The sequence below is a fragment of the Equus quagga genome, chromosome 12 (assembly GCF_021613505.1).
Source record: "Equus quagga isolate Etosha38 chromosome 12, UCLA_HA_Equagga_1.0, whole genome shotgun sequence".
In the NCBI taxonomy this organism is placed as follows: domain Eukaryota; kingdom Metazoa; phylum Chordata; class Mammalia; order Perissodactyla; family Equidae; genus Equus; species Equus quagga.
Genome location: NC_060278.1, coordinates 23,633,340 through 23,656,404, shown reverse-complemented (window position 1 = coordinate 23,656,404; position 23,065 = coordinate 23,633,340).

Here is a 23,065-nt window from a genome sequence, read left to right as displayed (position 1 = left end):
TAAGTCTTCAGCTGAGTACTAGTCAGTGCAAGCATGAGCAGAGTCTACACAGGACTGGGCAAAGAAACACCAAAGAGAAGGATTATAATTTCTCTTTCAATCATCCAGAGTGAAAAAGCTTGGTCATTCCAAGGACATTGGTTCAAGTACTCAGTAAGGTCTTGCCTCAGCAGAGAGGAAAAATTTAGTGCTAGAATAAGTCTTCTTGATACACCTAAGAATGATTCAAGGCAAGCCTCAAAAGGTTCAATCTGTTTCCAAGTGACTTCTTTGTTTCCCAGAACAAAATTTAATAATTTTATAAGAATACGAAAATAGCTAGCATCAAACAAGATAAAATTCACAATTTCTGGCACCCAGTCAAAATTACTAGTTATTCAAGGAAGCAAGAAAATATGGGACAAAATGAGGAGAATAAAAGGCAACCAATAAAAACAGAACTAGGAATGACACAAATGATAATAGATGGAGACATTAAAACAGTTATTATAACTATATTCCAAATGTTGAGGAAGGCAGGAGAAAGACAAAGTATGTTTAAGTAGAGACATGGAAGATATTGAAAAGATCCAAATCAAACTCCTAGAGATGAAAATTATAAGTTGCAAAATATATGGAATGGTGAGGCATACAAATTAATGACTGTCTAAAGTTGTCCACATCCTGATCCCCAGAACGTGTGACAATAAGGATTTTGTAGATGTGATTAAGTTAGGGGCTTTGACATGGGGAGATTATCCTGGATTATCTGGATGAGTGCAATGGAATCAATGGTCCTTAAAAATGGAAGAGGAGGGCAGAAGAAGGAAATTAGAATAAGAGACGTGACAATGGAAACAAGCCAGAGGGTTGCCATGTGGTTGACTTTCAAAGAGGAAGGGGGCCAAAAGTCAAAGAATGTATGTAGTTTCTAGAAGCTGGAAAAGATAAAGAAACCACTTACATCCTAGAGCCTTCAGAGAGAAGTGCAGCCTGGCCAACACCTTGATTTTGGGCCAGTGAAATCATGTTGGACTTTAGAAGTACAGAAGTGTAAGATAATAAATTTGCATTGTTTTAAGAGACTAAATTTGTGATAATTTGTGATGTCAGTGATAGAAAACTACTGCAGGTGGGATTAACAGCAGATTAGACACTGCAGAAGGAAATATTTGTGAACCTGAAGTAAAACGTAGAGAAAAAAAGATTAAAAAAATAAACAACTTCAGTAAGCTGCATGACAATTTCAAGTGACTTAATATGCAGGTATTTGGAGTCTCTGAAGGAGAGGAGAAAGAAGAGAAATATAAAAATATATTTGAAGAACTAAGAACCAAAATTTTCCAAATTCAATGAAAACTATAAACTCACAGATCCAAGAAGCTCAATGAATCCCAAACACAGGAAATATGAAGAAAATTACATAGAAGCACATCATGATAAAATTGCTTAAAACCTGTGATAAAAAGTCTTAAAAGTAGTCAGAATGGAAGACACATTCAGTTCAAAGGACACAGTAAAAATGGTCACATATTTCTTGATGAAAACAATGCAAATAAGAAGAGATGGAACTATATCTTTAAAGTATTTTAAGAAAGAAAAATCTAGAATTCTAAACCTGGTGAAAATGTCTTTCGAACATAAGGCTCAAATATTTTCTCAGTTGTACAAAAGTTGAAAAAAATACATCAGTAACCAGCCTGACTATATGAAATGCTGAAGAAAGTCCTTGCAGATGAAAATGTTAAAAGATAATTGGCTGTTTAAAACAAAAATAACAACAATATAATGTGGGGTATATAACATATGTAGGAGTCAAATATATGAAAACAATTTATAAGTACCAGGAAGGAAGAAATATAAGAACATTGTTGTAAGCTTCTTATATTATATGTGAAGTGATATAATGTTCTTGAAGGTTGATTGTGGTAAGTTAAATCTACATACTATAAATCCTAAAAAAAAAAAAAAGCCCTAACAAAAGAGTAGTGGCCAATAAGCCAATAAAGGGAATAAAATGAAATAATCAAAATTAGTTAATTCAAAGAAGGAAGAAGAGGATAAAGGGAATAAAGAACAGATGGGACAAATAGAAAACCAATAACAAGAATGTAGACTAAACTCTATTAATAGTCATTAAATATAAAAGAACTAAACATATTATAATAGCATACTATGTTAGCATGAAAGAAATGTTCTGATTTTCAAATAATTTTAAATAACTTGAATTGATCTTTTCTTCACTATAAACACCATATATATGGTTTATTCACAGAATCATCTCAAGATAGTCACGGAAGAATTAATCATTTCTATTTAAATGAGTGACATAAGGAAAAGGAGAGTTACTAATTTCACAAATGTGAAGGAAGAAAGGATGAAAGGAAGGTAGGGGCAACCTTTCAATTCTATAACAAATTGAATTGAAGCAATAGTTCATTTTAAATTTATAACCATGATTTGGGTACCTTACATAACATTTTTAATAAAGGTATTGTCTCTGCTATCCAGATATCCACCACATGTAAATAGCACTGCCAAATGTCAACATCACAACTTTCTAAAGCGACTTATTGAAATGATTGTTCATTACAATTATCATGTTAGAAAATTCCATTGTATGCATACTTAAGATTATAGTACTGTTTATTCATTTCAATGTAAGACAGAATTTGTAAATCTGTAATCCAGAAATAACAGAATGACAGAGGTGCAGTACCCAATATAGCTGTATCATATGTATAAATGACAAATCACTGTGTATGTATGGGTAAATAATTACCACTATGTCAAGTAAGTATAAAAGTATCCATGTTTCTCTTCATTTTATTCTATTCAACTGTTTTTTTTTTTAGTCCCTATAAAAACAAGATACTTTAAACTGAGTATCACTGGTTAGTTATGTATTCATAAAGGGATGTTGGGAAAAATAATTCTTTTCTCATTTCAATCTATTAGGGATGGTATAATGTAGTGGGGAGAATATTCGATTTGGGATCAGGAGGTGATTGTGAAAAATTTCCACTCTCTCACAATTGTTGTATGCCCTTTGAGTGTCATCCAATCTTGATATACCTCTTTCTCTATATCTGTAAAATGGCTTATTAGCAATACCTCATGAATTTGTTAGCATGATAGAATGCTGTCATCTAGGTGTCAACATTTTACACACTATACTACATAAATCTTGTTGGCCACATGATTGACTTATAGCACAGCACCCCACAGCATAAAAGAATTATATTTCCTACTTTGGTGTGCCTAGTATTTCAGGTATAATTTAATCATTTTTGTCATATTATAAAACCACCATTTGGGCCACCATTAGATGAAATGAAAAAATTCTCAATTTTATAAAATTAATACCTCAAACACATTAATAATGAAAACATACTGATTTATTATTTACACATAGCATACAGCAATTCCACAGACTATTAATTTATACCCACATGTCAACGAAACTCTTGTCCAATTCACTTAGGAATTCATATTTCATATTCTATAGACAAATTATCATCCTCATCGTAATTTACTGCTTTCTTGCGCTCATTCATTCATCCATCATTCATACATTTATCTACTAATTCATTAATTTAGTCAGTCATTCAGAAACATTTATTAAGCTTTTCTACGTGCCAGACTCCATTCACAGCACTGAGAATATAGCCCTGGAACAACACACATGGTCCCCTCTTCATGAAGTTTATAGTCCAGCTTGAAAAAAATTAATTCCAGATCTGATAAGTGCTATGAATGAGGACTGAAACATTTTATGAAAGCATGTAATATGGTTGACCATTTTCGTTCTAACGATCCTGACTTGCCTCACTTCTGTGACATCACTGTCTTGTTTTCCTCTTGCCTTTCAGACCATTCTCTGGCTCCTTTGTTAGATAATCCTCTCACTCTGTCTTAAAATATTACATTTCCCCAGGGCACTGTTCCAGAGTTGTCTCTCTTCCCACAATCTGCACTCTCCATGGCTAATCTTACGCCTTTCCCCAGGTCTACATTCTGACCACCCAGAGCCTCACATCCATATATCCAACTGCTGACCTGACATCTCCACTTGTACTCCTCACAGTTGTCTTAAACTCCGTATCTCCAAAATTTAATTAAAATTCTTTCTCACACATTTATTTCTCCTCTGTTTCCTTTCTCCATTTCAAATTCTTTCCAATCATGTGCCATAAAACATTTTGTGTCTGCTAAAGACTTACCGGTTATTAGCCAGGAAGTCAATTAAGCATCTTCTGGAAATAATAGAATAATTGGGTCAAATTGTGCATTGAATAGTGATGTAAAATAACTTAGTACAACAATGCTTCTTTGTTTATCGTTTTATTAAAATTATGGTAAACCAAAATTACCAAAGTGTTGTGGTTTGGGTATATGACCCAAAAATGCCACTTAGCTTCAGTAGGTTGCATTACATAGATCATATTTTTTTAAATTATTTTTAAAGATTAGCCCTGAGCTAACATCTGTTACCAATCTTTTTTTTTTTACCTTCTTCTTCTCCCCAAAGCTCCCCAGTACATAGTTGTATATTCTAGCTGTAGGTCCTTCCAGTTCTGCTAGGTGGGACACCTCCTCAGCATGGCTTGATGAGCAGTACTAGTCTCCACCCAGGATCCGAACTGGCAAAACCTTGGGTCACCAAAGCAGAGCACACAAACTTAACCACTCGGCCATGAGGCTGGCCCAAATCATACATTCTTTATTTAGAACTCAGCTCCAGTTTGCAAACCCCTTGTTACACACACAACAATTGCACAACTCATGCTGCTTAGATCTATCACAAATGCCAAGTCACGGCTCATATGAGATGGTGAATCCTATAGCGTATTTCAAATGAGAACACATTGCCTAAATTAAGGCATCTACTAAGTACTTCAAACTTTTGCAACAATTAGTTAGTTTTTAAATGTAAAAGGCAAATTGATTTTGTAATTTCTGCGTATTTACATATTCAATTACATTACAATTTAATTATTAATGAAGAGTATTAACAGAGCTTATCCTATTTGGTGGGTTTTAACATAGGTGTAATAAATGCATGGCAACTGAAAGAGTTCAATACAAAAATAAGTAAACCTAGAATAAATCCCACTGTAATTCTAGGTTTTAAAATCTGTCATTGTGAAATACAGTATAAGGAGACAAAGCATGGGAGCAAAGATTACCAGATCCTTTGGAAAAGTAATCCTCATCTAAAATTTGCCATTGGAGCACTTACACATACAAAAAATAAAGTATTGTCCCTTTTCACCCACAAAGTCAATTCCGTGTCTTCTTGCTTCTTTCTCACCAAAGGCTAATGTCTTTGTGTATTTAATAATACAACAGTCCCCTTTGGCAAATGAATATTTTCATTGTAGTAGCATTTGGAAATTTAACAAAGAAAGATAGATAGAGATATCCACCCACAACATTAAAGTTTTGTTCATCTCATTTATTGACCTTGATTTTTTCTTTTTTACAATATTTAAACAACTTAATGCTTAGGAAGATTTAGAGTTGACACTACTATCTATATTTTTAAAAATTATATTAAAGCAAAATCTACTTTCCTTGATATACGTAGCATGTTGGAAGTTTGTCAAAACAGAGTTATTTCAAAATTTTGAGATCTTTACCTAGAGTTCTAACTGGGGCTAAATGAGGCCCCCCCACACACAGACATTTCTTTCTCTATATTAATCTGGAATCTGATGCTGGATTTTTGCCAAAAACCTTATGAAAGAGACAAACATTTATCTTGAGTCATAATGCCTAACAACATCTATGGTAGAAATTTAGAACAGAGTTCAGACTCAGAAAGACGTACTTTTTTCTAATTTATAAAGCCAGACTTTTTTTCCTAATTTGAAAACTAGCTTTTTTATGTTTCATTCTTCTTCACATTGGTCTTTTAGTGGGAATCTCGGAAATTCACTACTCCACAACACATGCAAACAGTTTGAAAATAAGCAAAAGTATTTTCAAATCAGGCTTTTTGGATAGAAAGCTAATACTAATCTGCTTATATAAGTTTTTTAAAGCAAATAGTAAGATATAAACTTGCATTTTGTTTATCAGCATTTGTAGAAATGAATAGTTTTCCTAAATAAACTTATCCAAATACAGTGCTAATTTAGTGGTTGATATTGCAAGAAAAAAACCATCTGTATGTACATAATGATTGATATATCCTATTTTCTATAGATTGCATGATTTCATTTCATGACTGAGTAGATAAACAATCAAACTGAGTCTAAGTTTTAACAGAGTTAAGCAGAGTAATGCCAGAATTTAGCAGAGTAATGGCTTCAGATAAAGAAAACAATGATGCATTTCCTATAAAGATTAGTCTTCAGAATTACTTTTCAATTGTTCTTACCATGGAATAAAATTTATTTTCACACAATGAAAAGTGTTGGAATTAGGTTATCTTTGATTGAGGAAATTCCTACCTAAGATATAAGACATCAAAGACTTATTCATGACGTGGAAGTTCATTTAAAAAAAAAACAGGGAAAGAAAAGAAAAAAAGAAAAAGACATAGGTAATCTCTACTCATCACCAAATCAAATACAGGTATAGGAGTAGTGTTGGAAATTTTTTATGTTTCAAAAATTACAAACAGAGTTAGCTGAAATTTCATATTCCCACAATATAACTTTTAATTATCTATTCTTTAAAAAAAATACTGGATCCATACAAGATAACAAATCCTACCGCTTTTGTTACCATCAGAAACAAGGGTTAGGGATTTTGTTTCATATAAGTGGATCTGATGTCATGTGTTAATGCTTCAGAGAGTCGGCTACATATGATATCTATAGCCATTAATTGAGTCGTCGAAGCAGCCTATTTTGTAGGTCAGATTTTTAATCCTGATTATTTAGCGTTTACCAATCCAGATGTACTCTATTACACTGCAACTGTGAAATACTTTTTCTTAACTTCCTAAAAGGAGTTAAAGGAGACTCATCCAAGAAACATCTTACTCTCTATTTGTGATGACTCTCATTTTAGTCATGATAATTCAAAAAATTAATTCCACATGTTACTTTCAAGAGCAGAAATAATAAAAAATATATATTTCAAATTTTATTCCGAACTATAATTTTGACTTTGATTCAGTTTGTTTTTCTGCCCCCACACTCAGTTAGCTTTCTCTGGATGGCTTTGGTACTATTGCCTAAATAGCATAGCTCTGTATTATTTTAATGGACTATTGACCTCTCCCTTTTTGGCATTTTTCCAGGAGAATGGCTTGGAAAATACTTCCATCTTGTTCCCTGGGTTGTCATTCCCTAAAATATCACAGGAAGTACAAAAACAGGCTAAACAAGTATTTAAAGTCAAAGAAAGAATCTACACATTTTTAGGGAAGGGGATATAGTGAAGAATTGGGAGCATTTCTTGTCTTTCCACTGAATTAGTCAGAGGGTATTGTGCCAAGTAGCGCTATTTCTTTGGGCTATTTTCCACTCAAAAGAAGTAGAAAGAACAATGAAATTATCAGCCAAAGTGATAACCAAAAATAACATAGGTGGTGAAAGAGGGCAGTTCGGAAGTGGCCCATATGTGAAAAATAGACATGGGCTATTATTTGGGGCTGGGTAAAGTGAAAGGAATTAAAAGGAAGCCTATCCTGAGAAGTGAATATAGGAAGAGTACGGTGCCCATTTACACAGGTTGTCTATTAAATTAGCTTCTCAAAACTTGGGAAGAGTATAGGAGAAGTCAATTGTAGAGATCTAGAGAGACAGGTGAAAAGTTCAACCCTAAGAAAGTTCAACAGAGAGAACAGATCCAGTCTCCAGGTAGAGACTTAGGAATCAATCCTCATTTCTTTCTACCTATAAGCCCAATTATTGGGTTTAACATAATGTTGAAAACAGGAGCAAAGCAGAGAAGAACAAGTTTGGCTTTGTGTTAGCTTGGGCATTTGAGAAAGTTTTAAAATAATCACATAGAATTGTGTAATTCAATTCAATAAGCACTTACCTAACTCTTTCTTCTTTCAGTGCCCTGGACTGAAAAATGAGGAGACAATAATGAATACGATGGAGTCTCATTCTCTAATAGTTCATGGCCTAGTTGAAGATACAGATACATAAACTGATCATTTCAATGTAATAGGGTTAATAGATATAGTTGGAAAACTGGGTGTGAGAAGGAGAAACAGTGTTTCTAGAGACAGAAATTCTAGAGAGAGAAGAGCTCAGGAGATGCTTCCCAGGAGAAAAGTCACAAGTTTGAAAGGTGATGTAGGAATTAGTCAGAAATGCAGCGAAAAGGGAGAGAGGTTTAAGAGAGTTTGACTTAAAGATGAGAAGTATTTACACAGATTTGTCATGGGGGGAAGCCAGAGTAATTGGTGGAGTAAGGTTGTAGAGGAGACGGAAAAAAAATACTCAAGTAGATGAATTAACTTTGTAGAAGAGTAAAAGCATACCTTCCCCCAAGATGCACAGAGTTAAGAATAAATGAGAATACCAAAGCCTGTGTGCGAGGTGAGAGTTTAGGAAAGCTTCCTTTATTATAGCTTTACTTTTCTCTATGAAATAGTTCATCATTAATAGTGGAGATGGATTTGGGGTGGTTCTAATACCAGGGAAGATCATTGTCTGAGAGTAGGAGGAGATAGACTATCAAGCTGCCTTGAGGAGGAGAGGTCAGGGTTGTAACCAACGACAAGGAAAGTGACAGAGGATGCTGAGGCAGGACATAAAATGAAACTGTTGGGCAAGAGTATTCAGGGTTCCATGCCATCAGTCAGCAGTGGCACAAACTGGAAAGCTGAGGAGCGTCCCTGGCAAAGAGGGCAGCAGTCTAAAGATGGGAATAGAAATCACAAGTAGTTTGACTTATACATAGTTATATGGTTTTAGTAAATATGAAAAGATAAGGAGAAAAGAAATCAAGAGGTTAAAAATAAGGCAGGAACCAGACATCTGAGCTGCAGCATGGACTTGATCACAAGATCAGGGGAAAGCCCACTTTCTATCTTTTATCCCCTGAGGCAAAATAGGTCTGAGAGGGTTAACTTCTTGACTGTTCCTCTAAAATAATAAATGAGAACAACTACAATTTCTTCTGGATACTACAGGATAGTTCTTAGGAACTGTGTCAGAACTGGATTTATAGGTAGAAAGAAATTGTCTCCTCAGCGACGTTTGTAACTGTGAGGAAGTCGGAATCTGGATGGATCGTTTGACTTAGAGTCCAGTGCATTTGCTATATTAGAAAACAAAAAAAGATATAGAAGTGGTTTTCATTTTGACATTTATTTATTTATTTTTTAAAGCTTGGCACCTGAGCTAACATCTGTTGCCAATCTTCGGGTTTCTTTCCCCTCTTCTCCCCAAAGCCCCCCAGTACATAGTTGTATATTCCAGTTGTAGGTCCTTCTGGTTGTACTATGTGGGACACTGCCTCAGCATGGCCTGATGAGTGGTGCCATGTCAGCACCGGGATCTGAACCAGCAAAACCTGGGGCTGCCAAAGTGGAGCACACTAACTTAATCGCTTGGCCACAGGGCCAGCCCCATATTTTGACTGTTCTTAAAGGTACTTTTGAGCATCTCATCATTTCAATTAATTTCTTGAAGAGGGTTTGTGCCCGATTCATTTTGGAAACATAAATTGTACAGAAACCCTGCCCAGGAAATAAATGCCTTGCAAAATTGTTCAACAAGCTATTTTTGAAAGAATGAATTGTTAAATGTCCCTTATTCATTCATGAAAATAACAAAAGCTACTTAACAAAATAGGTTCAACAAAATATTCTTGAATGTTGTTGAATATCCAGAAGATATTCTTGAATAAATAACGGAATAAATTAATGAAGAGATATTTTGAACAGACATCATTCTAAGCTATTGATTTTTCTACTGTTAGAACTAATTTATTGTTTGTTTGCTTCCCCTTAAAACCAGATAGTAAACTCTATGTTTATTTTCCAAATTTGATTGTCATGACTCTGTTGAAGTAGCAATTAGAATAAAAACATCTTTTACCGTGGAACAAACACAAACACACACACATACTCTCACCAGGTAATAACTAAATTGAACATTGTAACTGCCCGAAGAACAACAGAGCTATGATTCTTTGCACACAGGTTTACTTATATGAATGGACAAGGCCTATATTATAGGCCCAGTGACCCAGAGAGAATGTTTAAATTTGATACAAGAGGTGGTGACATCATGAGAACTAATATTTACTTTTTATAATTTTTAACGTAGTCATGGTGCCATAGATCTTTGCAAGTAATACTCCAGGGTAGCTAAATAAATGTATTTAGTGAATAGATTTCCAGGATAGCTAAATAAATGCATTTAGAGAATAAAAGCATGTAGGGAAAAATGAGCATGTGGGACCCAAGTATTCTTGAAAGATACCAGTGAATTGAGGCGAGTCTTCTCCATGATACCCTGGGGGAGTTAATAGATTTTAATTCCATTGGATATAAATAATTAGGAAGAGGAGGGTAAGTGAGGACATGAGGTGAGCCAGAATTCTTTTCATTTTGCAGCCAGCAATATTGTACTCAGAACCACGGGAAAAACCTGATTTTCCAGGGTTGGATTGTTTAAAAAGTTATTAATAATCTTTTTTTAAAGTACAATTTGATAGTCTTTAAAACAATTATTTCCTTGACTTTTCTGGGGTACTTTATACAGTTGACAACACCATGCTTCTCACAACCCTTAGATTCTATAATACTGTGTGTTTGTGTGTGTGTGTGTGTATGTGTGATTGTGTCTGTGCTTACTGTACCAAACATGACTGTGTCACAACTATGACATTTCAGAGAATCAAGTCACACCTCAAAAGAGAGTGTTTGGGACCAAAACAGAGCTCTGGCATACCACTCTCATCTCCTTCCATCTCTTTTTCACCCTAGTGTCTCACTTAATGAACTTGCCTCATTCATCATCAAAAAAAAAAAAAAAAAAAGCAATTCGACCCGAAATTTACTAATCAACACTTGATTCCATCTCTATCTGCATGCTGTTTGGAGGGTTTGCTCCTTCAATTATCCTCTTTCTCTTCTGGATCACAAGCCTCTTCTAGTCTACTAACATTCTCATTCATATACAAAATATGCTCCATCTTTGAAACAAACATACACCAATAACAAAATAAAACACAAAACCTCCTTAACTCCAAAGCCCCTTCAGGGAATCTCGCTTCTTCCTTGCCGTTCAGAGATAAACTTGTTGATTTATCAATGGATGCTGTCACCTTCACATCCTCTTCTTTTCATTCCAAAATGCATGTTGCTGTCACAGCTCCACTGAAACTGTTCTCACAATTATGACTCTTAAATTTATATCTGCGGTACAGTCTCGTCTTCTGAATCTCAAAGTCATGTATATAATTGCTTACTTATGCAAATAATGTAGTGTATGGAGATATTTAAAAACAAGGATTCTGGAGTCAGGCTGTACAGATTTGAATTCCAGCTTCACCACTTCTTAGCTATGTGGCATTTGAGTACTTTATTCAACATTTTTAGTTTTCAGTTTTCTCATCTGTAAAATGGGCTGGGAATAGTAGCAAAGTTATTGTAAGTGTCAATATGTTAATTCAAACTCATTAAAACTCAAACTGGCACATAGTAAAAGCACATGACAAATACCAGCCATTCTTCCTTTGTTATCTAGTGGCATTTCTGATCAGCACATGCCAACATATTCCTTGAGTTTTAGTCTTTAGATCTATGTACTCACCCAACATGTCTTTCATCTTGGTAAATGACATTACCACCTATACAGGAACTGAAGCCAGAACCTAGGATTCATCTTTGTATCCTCTTGTCCCCTCATCCCTTACATCCAATCCAAAAGTCATCCTTGTGCTTTCTGTCTTACATCTCTCCTTCCTGCCACCTAGTTCAAGCACTCAGCATCTACTGTCTGGTCTACCAGAACACATTCCTTACTGATCAGTTAGCTTCCAAACCTGCTCCATTCTGATTACTTCTCTCCATTGCACCAAGAGTAGTTTTCTTCATGTTGCTCCCCACACACCCCTCCCAGCTTAAAACCTAGAGTGGGCTCCCACTGTAATTAGAACAAAATCCAACTCTTAGCCATGGCCTGAAAGTCAGGCTTGTTCTGGCCTCTAGCATCTTCTCTCCCAGGCTATTTTGTTCTCATTTACCAAACTCTCGCCATTTGACTCCTGGGATGGCTCCCACCAGTACTGGCAGACTGAAAATTCCAACAGAAATGTTTTCCCTTACGTACGTACAAGCGGTGACCTGGTATCTGGAAAATCCTTGAGAATGCTTCAATTAGAGCATTCTCTTCTGAGTTTTGTGAAATGACCGATCTGCTTCTATGCCCCCCTGGGATTTTCAAACCTCTTAATAGGATTTTGAATTCTTATAGAACTCAACAAGCATTATGCCATGAATACTTTGGCCTTAAGACTTTAAATTTGTTTTTCTGTGACCTCTTAACCCAAGCCATATGTTTCACGTTTATTTTCACTTCAATGGAAATGACAAGTCTAAAGTAAGATAAAGCTTCTTAAATGATTGTCTCATTTTTCCAATTTTGCATCCTTTTTTATCTCCTCTCTCTGCCCCATCAAAAAAAGTTATAACAATTAAAAATGGATTTTTTTACTTAGTTTCATTAGAAAAGTTTAAATGTCAATGTTCATTAAATTTCCCTTTGGCACAATTGGTATATGTTTTACAAATGTATGGACATTATAGACAACTTTCCCCTTCATGCCCATATGCACTCTCTACTCGCAATGCCTTGTATATGTAGGGTTTGGCATCGCTTAATGACTCTTGGTTTGACTGGGTTTAAGTTGCTTTTCAGTACTTTCTTTTGGGAATAGCATTTTTTTTTGAAACCATATCTCCTCACATTCTCAGTGAAAACTAACAGATGCCAGGTAACATTCATGTCATTAGAGAAAGAGAGAGATAGCACAAGGATAAAGGCTCAAGGATATTGATTTGGTTTTTCCTGCCATACTTGTCCCACACCTCCCTAACTATTCCTGATAGGATGATACTTTTCCAGTAGTTCCTTAAAAGGTTTAAACATTGCCACACATTTTAAGGGGAAGAATTCCATCTACTACCAGGAGTAGTAAGTAGAAAGGCTCTCTGGGTACAGATGAAGTAATTTTGTAGGAACAACATTTGGAATGGCTCCAGTATACCATCTATCAAAGGCTAAACATGTGACTACAAATAAATACTCTTATCAGATATTTTAGCTGCCTTGATATTGCATATTAGTTGCTTGTGTATACTTTCCTAGCACCCTGCATCAAAAAACTATTATTGAGTGTGGCTATCTTTTACACTACACTGTGAATTATTTCAATGACTCAGGCAACATACAACAAAACATGGAAGAAATTACATCTCATTAGAACTTCAGTCCATGTAACATGATGAATAGATACGTGATCCACAAACAGAAAATGTTCCCTATATCCCACTCTCCTTTTTTATGATATAGGTTCATGTCTAAAGTTAGCTTTGTTTTAATTAGATTAGTGATATTGTGCCCAGGAATCTGATACATTGAGTAAATTGATTCTGGATTAGAACATGTGTGTATTAACCCTATTTGATAATAAATTGCTATATTGTCATTGAAAACACAGCATGTGTTCTGAAAATTGGAATCCAATCAATTTGAAAAATTCAAGAAGTCTTAATACTTTGATCTGTACCATAGTCAATTTTCCTCCAAAAGCTCATTAATTTCATTATTTAATTGAAGAACAACGTTGTTCATATAAAAATCTGACCATGTTAATTGTATCCTGTCAAGCTAGAATCTACAGAGGGCTATTTTTTTACCCCACCATTTGGGTTTAGGTTTTCTTTGACTTGGGTATACATTCCACACATGAATTCCTGGTTCTTTTGAATTGGTCAGCCTGGATAATCCCAGGGAAATATTGTAAAACTTTGCACGCATAATGTACTTTTTCTCTATTTTCACACTCTTAAATTGTAACTTCTCAGAACAGGAAAGAAAAGGAAATTGTAAGGAATAGTGTTAGAGAGCAGTTAGAAAAGCTTAGAGGAGAGAACACAGACTCCCTGAATTGAGAGTAACACAATGGGAAGTTTACACACCCCCTGGATGGCAGCACATCCATTTCTGAACAGCATCTGCCCCCACGACTTGGCTAGGATGACAAGGCAGAAAGCTGTAGTCTGAAAAAGAGGAGGAGATCATGAATTCTTTCCCTGAAGTGACCTTGACTTCTGGAGAAATAGCTAACTAAAAGTTTTCTCAAAATGATAAGGGGATTGCCCATAGGAGACCATTGTGCTCACAGAGGACAAGCCTCTAAATAGGAGAGATTTTCTATTATTGAAGAGAATGCTTTCTCTGCTTTTCACTCTCATTCCCCTAATTTGTTATTCAAGATCCAGTATCTTGTTGATATGTGGGTTTGAGGTAAGGTTCCCAGAGTCTTGGTCGCACAGCAGAATCATATTACCGCAAGAGCGATAAAGATCATCCCAAGTGTGTGTGTCAGCTTCTAGAGTTCTGTTATCTTTTTAACTGTGGAAAAGTGTGTTAGACCCACAAAAATAGAGTCAATGAGAAAAAACATCATAATGTTAGGAATTTGCCAACTTTAAGCATCACTCAAGTGGAAGAAGCAAAAGATTATAGTCCTAATTAAAATTCTCCTTGCAGTTGAATAAAATTTTAAAAATAACCTGTATGTAGGGAAATATATTTGAGGGAAGGTTTTAAAAATGTTCAGTTGCACTCCATTTTCTAACAGAGGAATGAAGATTTTGAATTCCATGTTCATGAAGACCACCTTTTGACCTCAGGCAAATCACTTAAATTCTCGTTGCTTTGGGACTGCTATTTCTAAATGTGACTTTATAAGGACTCAGACACTGAAGTAATGAAATATGTTAAATCTGCAGCACATGCAAAGTAACAGTTGCATAAACTACTGTGTCCAATAATATAGAGACTGGCAGTCAGAACTCATAATGTAGGCTGTTAATAAACCAAGACTTTTCTCATCTGATTTATACGTCCATCATAATTTAGCTCTCCAAGGCAACAGGCCACACAATGTGTAAAATCTTGTTAACAGAGAGGAAGAGTTGGGGGCTGGGCATAGAAAACATAGGTTTCACTTTTGAATCCCTACTTGACCATATAATTTAACAAAAAGCGTTTTGCACCAGCGTAGTTATAAAGCATATAGCCACTGCTGTACTAACACAGAGATATAGGGAGTTTATATGAATGAATGAATTGCTTTATCCTGATTAATATCACTATTTAAAAAGATATTAGAGAGATAGTCAGTAATAATACTAAACTTACGCAGTGACAGATGGGAACTACTTCCTGTGGGCTTTCAGCAAGTCTGTCATATCTCTGTGATAGCACTTCTTACAATTTATTATGACTCTTTCATTGTGTGTCCTCTCTGCCAGACTGGAGCTCCTGGAGGCCAGGAACATATTCTTTTTGGTGTGCCTGTCCTCCTGCATGCTGTCTAGTATACAGCAGGTGCTCACTTAACATTGAATGGATGAAGAGATGAAATAAGAAACAAAAAAAAGGCTACTTATTTTTTCTGATTTTTAAATAACATCATACCATCATTTAAGGAAAAAAAATGTATGTATGTCATTGACTTCCTAGTTTCAGAAATAGATATATCAAAATACTAGGTGAAAGGCCATTCTCAGAGTAAATTCTGCTTTGTGCGAGTCAGAAAGGAAATGACAATCTCCAATAAAATCTGCTCTCTCAAGATTTCTAAGCTAACTTGTAGGGCAAAGGGGTTAGATATATTTAGATAAATTGTTGGCAGGCACACCAAATACTGGAAGTTTGACCTAATGATTATTGTTTAATATTGTGTGCTAGCGTTGGGTTTTGTATCCTTAAGACCTCCACTACTTTAGCTACATCACTGGATGAAGGTCAGAGTTATTGTATCCCAAGTATGTGAGTACATGTGCAAAATCTTATGGAAAGGATAAAATTGTAGTTTCACCCTCAAAAGCAAGTAGCTTCAGCAGAAGCACAAAGAGCTAACAGTTGGCTATTCTGACTTGCAAATTAAGTCCAAATTTCTTATCTTCATACTCAAGAAGCTTTAAAATTTCACCCCATTCTAACCTACTGGATGCTGTTCCCTCATTACTCCTCCCCTTACTAAGACCCAATTCTCAAACCAAATTATTTGCTGCCCCTGTACCTAAATTTTCTGAGCCTAGGATTTCTTCTGTTTTATCTGCTTGGCACCTAATTCTTTAATATTTGCACATGGCCAAATTCTTCCTATTGCCTTTTAAAATATAAATCAGAAGCCACTTCTTTCCTGTTTACCTCAATATAAAGATTTTCTTCCCTTCTGAATATAGAAAATATTTCATATGCTCCTCTCTATTAGCATGAACATGTTCTGCAGAGCACTATTGCCTCCATAATCCAGAGTGCATCTTCCTGACCAGGCAGTGGCTCTTGAGGCTGGTAGCCACCATTTCTCAATCATACCGTTGCCTCCCAGAGTGAGGTACTTTATATATGTGGTTGATGTACAGAAATATTATTTACACATGTATACATAATATGTTGTATGTATACACGTATATATACAGAGAGAGAAAGTGATTAGAAATATTCATGGAATAAATGAATGTGCATTCATTTAAAAACTCATATAAAATGAAAAAACTACAGAATTTAAAGCTGCAAAATAACACAAAAATTAGAAGCACCATTACAAATATAAATTATAGCTATATCTCAATAACAGAAATACATATAAATTACATAATAAAGATGGCGATAAAGAGAGATCAGCAGAGGATTGTTCCCCACACATCTTGGAATGAATAAGGATGTCCAGACAGGCTTTACAGAAGAGAGAAGTATTCAGTGGCTTTTAAAGCAGACAAGCATTATTTCCAATACACGTAGTACTCACCACCATCAGGTTATACAAACTTTTAAAACAATTTAATTAAGTAGATATTAGATTACTGACAATTTTACCACACAAAGGACGAAAGTGATTGGCAGATTAAAATTTTGAGAATAGTTTTTCCAGCGACAGAATTTCTCCCTTGTTTCTATTACTGCATTTGGTCCCTGAAGTCTCTGAGAATTACAACCTTCTCATTACGTATCATTGCGTAAGTATTGGTTCATTCATTTAGGTAGCTTTGTGATACTTAAGCTTTTAACTATAATATACTCAATATTCGTGGACCTAAAATTAACCGAATTTTTTTAGAGAGAAAAAAAATCATCAATGTAAAATAGTTGTATAGTATTTTTATAGCTATGCTTTGTGCCAAATCACAAAGATATATTAAGTTTTTTGAAGGGATGTGAGATTATAAGATAGTGAAAAAGTCAACAACTTAAGAATGATTATTCAGTGATAGAAAATGCAAGTCTCTTTAACCAACATTATAAGGGTTACAGAAGAAATTCCAGTTATGTACTAAGGTCTACATATTTTCAAATGTAGAAGTAAAGATGAATGCTATTAATAAGTATGCTTTATCTTGTACCATCAGAAAGAAAATAAATGTCTTATCACAGAAAGCATATTAAAAGCTCATAACAATTTTATGCTACTTTCACAATGTTCAACTAGATCACAATTTCAAAAAAATAGTAAGTAAAGCCCCACGACTGGTCTTTTAAAAAGATGTAAATAGGTGATTTACTCAAATGATTTAATTCTTCGTTTTCCAGGAAATGATGACAAAACATTTGACGTATTTATCTGAAATTGTTCGGCAATTTCAACTCTATAAATCTGATACTCTACAAATATTGCTGTGTCTATATCTATTCAATATAAACCTATACGCAGCAGAAAAATTAATTGAGATGACCATTATGTGAGAAACATAGACTAGATATGTAAATAGGCAGCCAGGATACTTCATACGTAAAAGCCTGTGAAAATGCACATCGTCTAAGTTATTGGGTGTTTCTCTCACACTAGTCAAATACTTATTTAAACAATTCATTTTGTTTAATGTTTTCAAATAATGGTCCTGGTCAAGTTTGAGGTCAGGTATATATGATGGTATAAGAATTGGATTTACTTACATCTTTGTTCACTCCTGCCACAGCAGACTCCCTTGTAAATAAGCATTTATCATTTAAGAAAACTAAAAGGTAGAAGGTTGATAATAGCATTTATTACAGACTATTAATATGTCCTTATGGAGTGAACCACCACCAAACTTTAAAAGCTACTAATTGCATTTGAGGAATAAGACCTGAAATATCGCGGCCGGCCCGTGGCACAGTGGTTAAGTGCACATGCTCCACTTCGGTGACTTGGGGTTCGCCAGTTTGGATCCCGGGTGCAGACATGGCACTGCTTGGCAAGCCATGCTGTGGTAGGCGTCCCACATATAAAGTAGTGGAAGCTGGGCATGGATGTTAGCTCAGGGCCAGTCTTCCTCAGCGAAAAGAGGAAAATTGGCAGCAGTTAGCTCAGGGCTAATCTTCCGAAAAAAAAAAAAAAAGACCTGAAATATGTTCTCTCATGCCTTTGGTTTAATAAAATCTGTAATCTCTGATTAAAGATAGTAGTTTCTTTGAATTATTAAGAAAAGTAAACTGGAATTTTACTCACACAGAAGAAGGAAAGTGGGATGGAGAGTCTAGCAGGTGACATGTTGATATGTGGTGTTTAATTCTAAGTCACGAGACCATGACAAACTCTATGAATTTGAATAGCATACAAATTAACTCGCCCTATATAGAATTACATAATATTTACCCCAAATTAAAATTTATATGGTTAATTTTTAAAATCTTCTACATTATCTACAGATGATGGGGAATAATTTTCATTCAATTTTTCATCTGAAATGTTGAATAACCAGAAATATTTTGACAAAGTGAAACAAAGAAGAGATGCAACTCTCAGACCATAAAGAGATATTAAAATATTTGCCTCAATTAGATTTAGTAGAATAATGAAACATGAGAGCCAAGGGGAGATTGCATGCTCCTGAATGTGCTGGATTTTGTTTATGTTTCAAATGGAAAACTAGACTCTGATGTTTCCAGGGTGAATTCAGAGCTTCTGTAAAGTTTAACTGTGATTTGGAATAATAATTGCATTAAATCATATAGGAAGAATAATGAAGTAGATTGAAACATGGGGTCACTCACTGCCTTAGCTTTTACTTCTCTAACCCATGGAAACCATGAGAATGTGAACTAAACCACCCAAGTAAGAAAGTAGGAGGTGATGAAGCTACACAAGCACACATCAGACTCGGAGCCACAATCCTACTGAGACCTGGGAGTGGGAAGAAATGTACAAAATCATTGTCTACCCTTTTCCCACTTTTCCATATTATGCATACTCAATTTTCTCTGCTTTCATCCATATATCCAAGAAGTATCTCTGCTATAATCAACGGTCCTGGGGAATCAAGACTTTAAAACTCTGGGACATCAGGCCAACTTTCCTATTTATAGGGGAACCTCTTGGACCTGTAAGAAAAGATATTTTCAACATTACATGGGCAAAGCAAAGAACACCAACAACTTCTGAGATATATCCTGTGTGGGCAAAGAAATCACTTTGAGTTGGGATTAAATAGGAGAGTGTTTAATGGCTGGTTAAGAGAGATGCTTTTTATTGAGTGCAATTCGTCCACTGGGCACTTTGCTGGTAGTAATATATGAATAGTAATTCCTAGCTGCAATAGAGCTGTTAGCATTAAAAGAGATGGTGGGTGCAGAATATCTGGGATCAGCTAACGCAAGGCCAGAGGGAGACGTGGAGAGTCAGACTAGAGTGGACAGTGGTCACAGCGGGTTATGTTAGCCTGTGACTTCCTGTCCCTTTGTCCTGTGGAACGTTCTACTTAGTCCTAAGCTCTTCATAATGCATTTTTGAGTAAAACTTTTGCTAAATATGGTTATCTAAGTCTTCATTTAGCCACATAAGATACAATAAATATTGATTACATATCTAGCGTATTTCAAGCTGTGGGAGCTCAAAGATGCATGAATGAGACATTGTTTCTGCCCTGCCCAAATGACAGACTCGGAGTTTATTCTGTAGATGTCTAGCCGGGAGTGGGGATGGATATGAGGAGAGAGCAGCGAAGGAATGATGTGGGAAAGAAATCTTGCACACAGTATTATACTTGTGTATGCAGGTGAAATTGGTATCTCTAGGTTGCTGTTAACCCACGCAAAAAGTTTTAACAAAATCCATAAGCAAGAGGTTCTCCTCCCTAAAAGTATTCAGTTATTTTAGAATGCAACTTCTTCACAGGTAGAGGCAACAGGGGCCTTATTGTGTTTTTAAGGCTCTCAGAAAAGAAAATCTCTGAGCACTCTAATCATTAGGCTTTGTCTATACATGAACAGATGAAATGAACAGATGAAATGATACATAAGTGAGTTATCTAACTCTGATAAAAGACACTTAGCCATTCCAGGCCTTCAGTGAGAATTAACTGGTAAAAGCCTCAATTGCCCCCATTTTGGGTGCCAAAATTATTTATTACACACACATACACATACACACATATCAACAAGTGAACCGTCTCTCTTTTCCTATATGTACAAACATGAATACACATGTGTGCTTGTATATGAGACCCAGAATTGGAAAAATGATTCCTCTAAAGTCTCTCATTAAGGAGAATCTACAGGGTTCAATTATAAAGTTGAAGAGAGAGAGAGAGAAATGTGATTTCACTTGATCTTGACCTTGAATGTAATTGTTTCCTAGGATACATGAACATGTGAGTGCAATTTAGTTTTCAGATGGAGCAAGAGGAGGCAAGAATAAGAATTGCAGACTAACCTAAGAAATATATGGTGTGTAGATGGAGTTGGGAAAATATAAGAGCATCAATTAACAAGGAAAATTCCACAATGGATGGGGAGTGGTCCAGATGAAGCATGTCGCAGGATCTAAGCCACTAACTAAGGTCACAGTCACTATGGACTTGCTTTCTTCCCTAATTTCTGCAAGAGGAAGAAGATGCAAGAACTCAAATCTACATATCTCACCACTGTTTCTTTTACTTTCAGACAACTAGTTTTCGGATAAAAAATTTCTTGAACATTGGCCTTCTGGATTCTTACAAAGATTTGCAATTCACTAATTTGAGTGTGACCCAGTACAACTTAATGGACTTACTGTCCAAATGCCTCCTTCAGTTTCTCTTTCTTTCATACGCGTGCCATCCAAGGTTCTTAAATCACCTCAAGAAAATGGCCACAAGCATTTTTTCTCAGTTTTATGTAGGTCTTACTCTCCTGGTTCAGGTTCATCTTCCCAAATGCCGGACTCATATTTAGCATTTATGACAAGTACTTTGACAATTAATCCTTCTTTCTCTTATTTCATATACATTAAATTTGTCTCTTCAAATAGATAATATGCACTTTGAAGCTCAGACTCATAACTTAAAATCCCTTGTTTTACAATACTTGGCGCAGTTGTTACTGAATACTCACGACTTCTCAGTCTTGTAATTGGTGCTACAGCTAAGACTACCCAGATAAATAAGACAAAGCTGGATTTCCCATAATGCCTATCCATATTGATTCTCTATTGTTTGCTATCTTGCAAATGGATTAGAGAAAAATATTTGGCTAATTGGTAGAGCACCTATCTGGTGGTTCAATAATCAATCTTAAATGGATCAGAATAAAATACTTTCTACAGAAGCTTCTCCAGATAAGTGATACTGATATGAGTGACCTTCACTCTCAAGCTACTCTTGAATGTCTTGGATCTAATAGGAGAATCTGCAGGCTACATTAGGAAATTAACACAGATAAGCCTTATGGTTCCAGATTCATGTCAATATCAGCTAAGAGCACCTGATTTCTGAGCATATGAGTAATTGCTGTTATATTTGGTATGAACCATTTCCCTCTTTAAAACAGTGTTTTCTGCATAAGTTAAACTATGGATTTTCAAAATTTCTATTTTATTTTTCTAGTATAGATGTAGATTCTGATATTATGTATATATTCATCAGAAGTAAGATTTTTAATCTTTGTTAGCCAAGTTACCTAATCCATCTTTATGTTAAAGATTACCCTAATTAGTCAGTTAATACGTGGGGAGATGAAAAAGAAGAGCCACTCAATGTTAGCTGGAACTTTTTTCTTGGAAAGCAGCTAAATTGTGTTTCTATCCAACAATTGTGTGTCTACCTTCTCTGAAAAACTGGTGCTAGCTAACACCTACATGTTAAATGGGTCAGCCTATCTGTCACGGCATAGAAGAGAGATTATATAGTGCCCTGGAGAACAGCAAGAACTTGTAGCCAGGTAGTCTGGGTTTAAATCCAGACTGTCATTTACTTGCTGTGTGCCACTGGGAAGATTTCCTAACCTCTCTGCATCTCATCTTCCTCACCTGTAAAGAAACTTCAGGAAGATTAAATTAATTAATATACATATAATGCTTATAACTGTGCCTGGTTCACAGTAAGTGCTACAAAAGTGTTTACTATTATCATTGTCAATAACAAAAACAGACTTATTAAACTGTTTCTCAGTATAGATTGATAACAGAGATTTTTCAATGAAGATATATTTGTCTTGCCCTCAAATGTAGAAATTCAAAACAAATTTGTCGACTAGCTGACTATCCCATTTTAGCTTAAAATGTGTCTTGATTTTCAGCGATGAGGCTGAGCAACATTTTCAGTTTCTCAGTTACCAGGATTATATGATTGTTATATGGCCTCCTGAGCTGGCTGATTTTATTTCCTATTACACATGATAGAGTTAAATTGATGATGTTTTTGTTTTCACTTCACAAAGAATCATTTCATTTTGCTCCTGCTTCCATGCTTTAAAAAATTTCAAATATATATAAGAATATTAGGTGACTGACAGAGAATCTATTTTGATATTACTATGAAAGATTAAATGAGGTTAAATAAGGCCGCTCTGTCTCTATAGGTTCAACCAGATAGTTGAGTTAAATAAAAATGTTCTTGAATTATAACATAGCTTCAATTTTAACATTTTATACTTTCTTCCACAAAACACAATATTGCTCGCACTATATT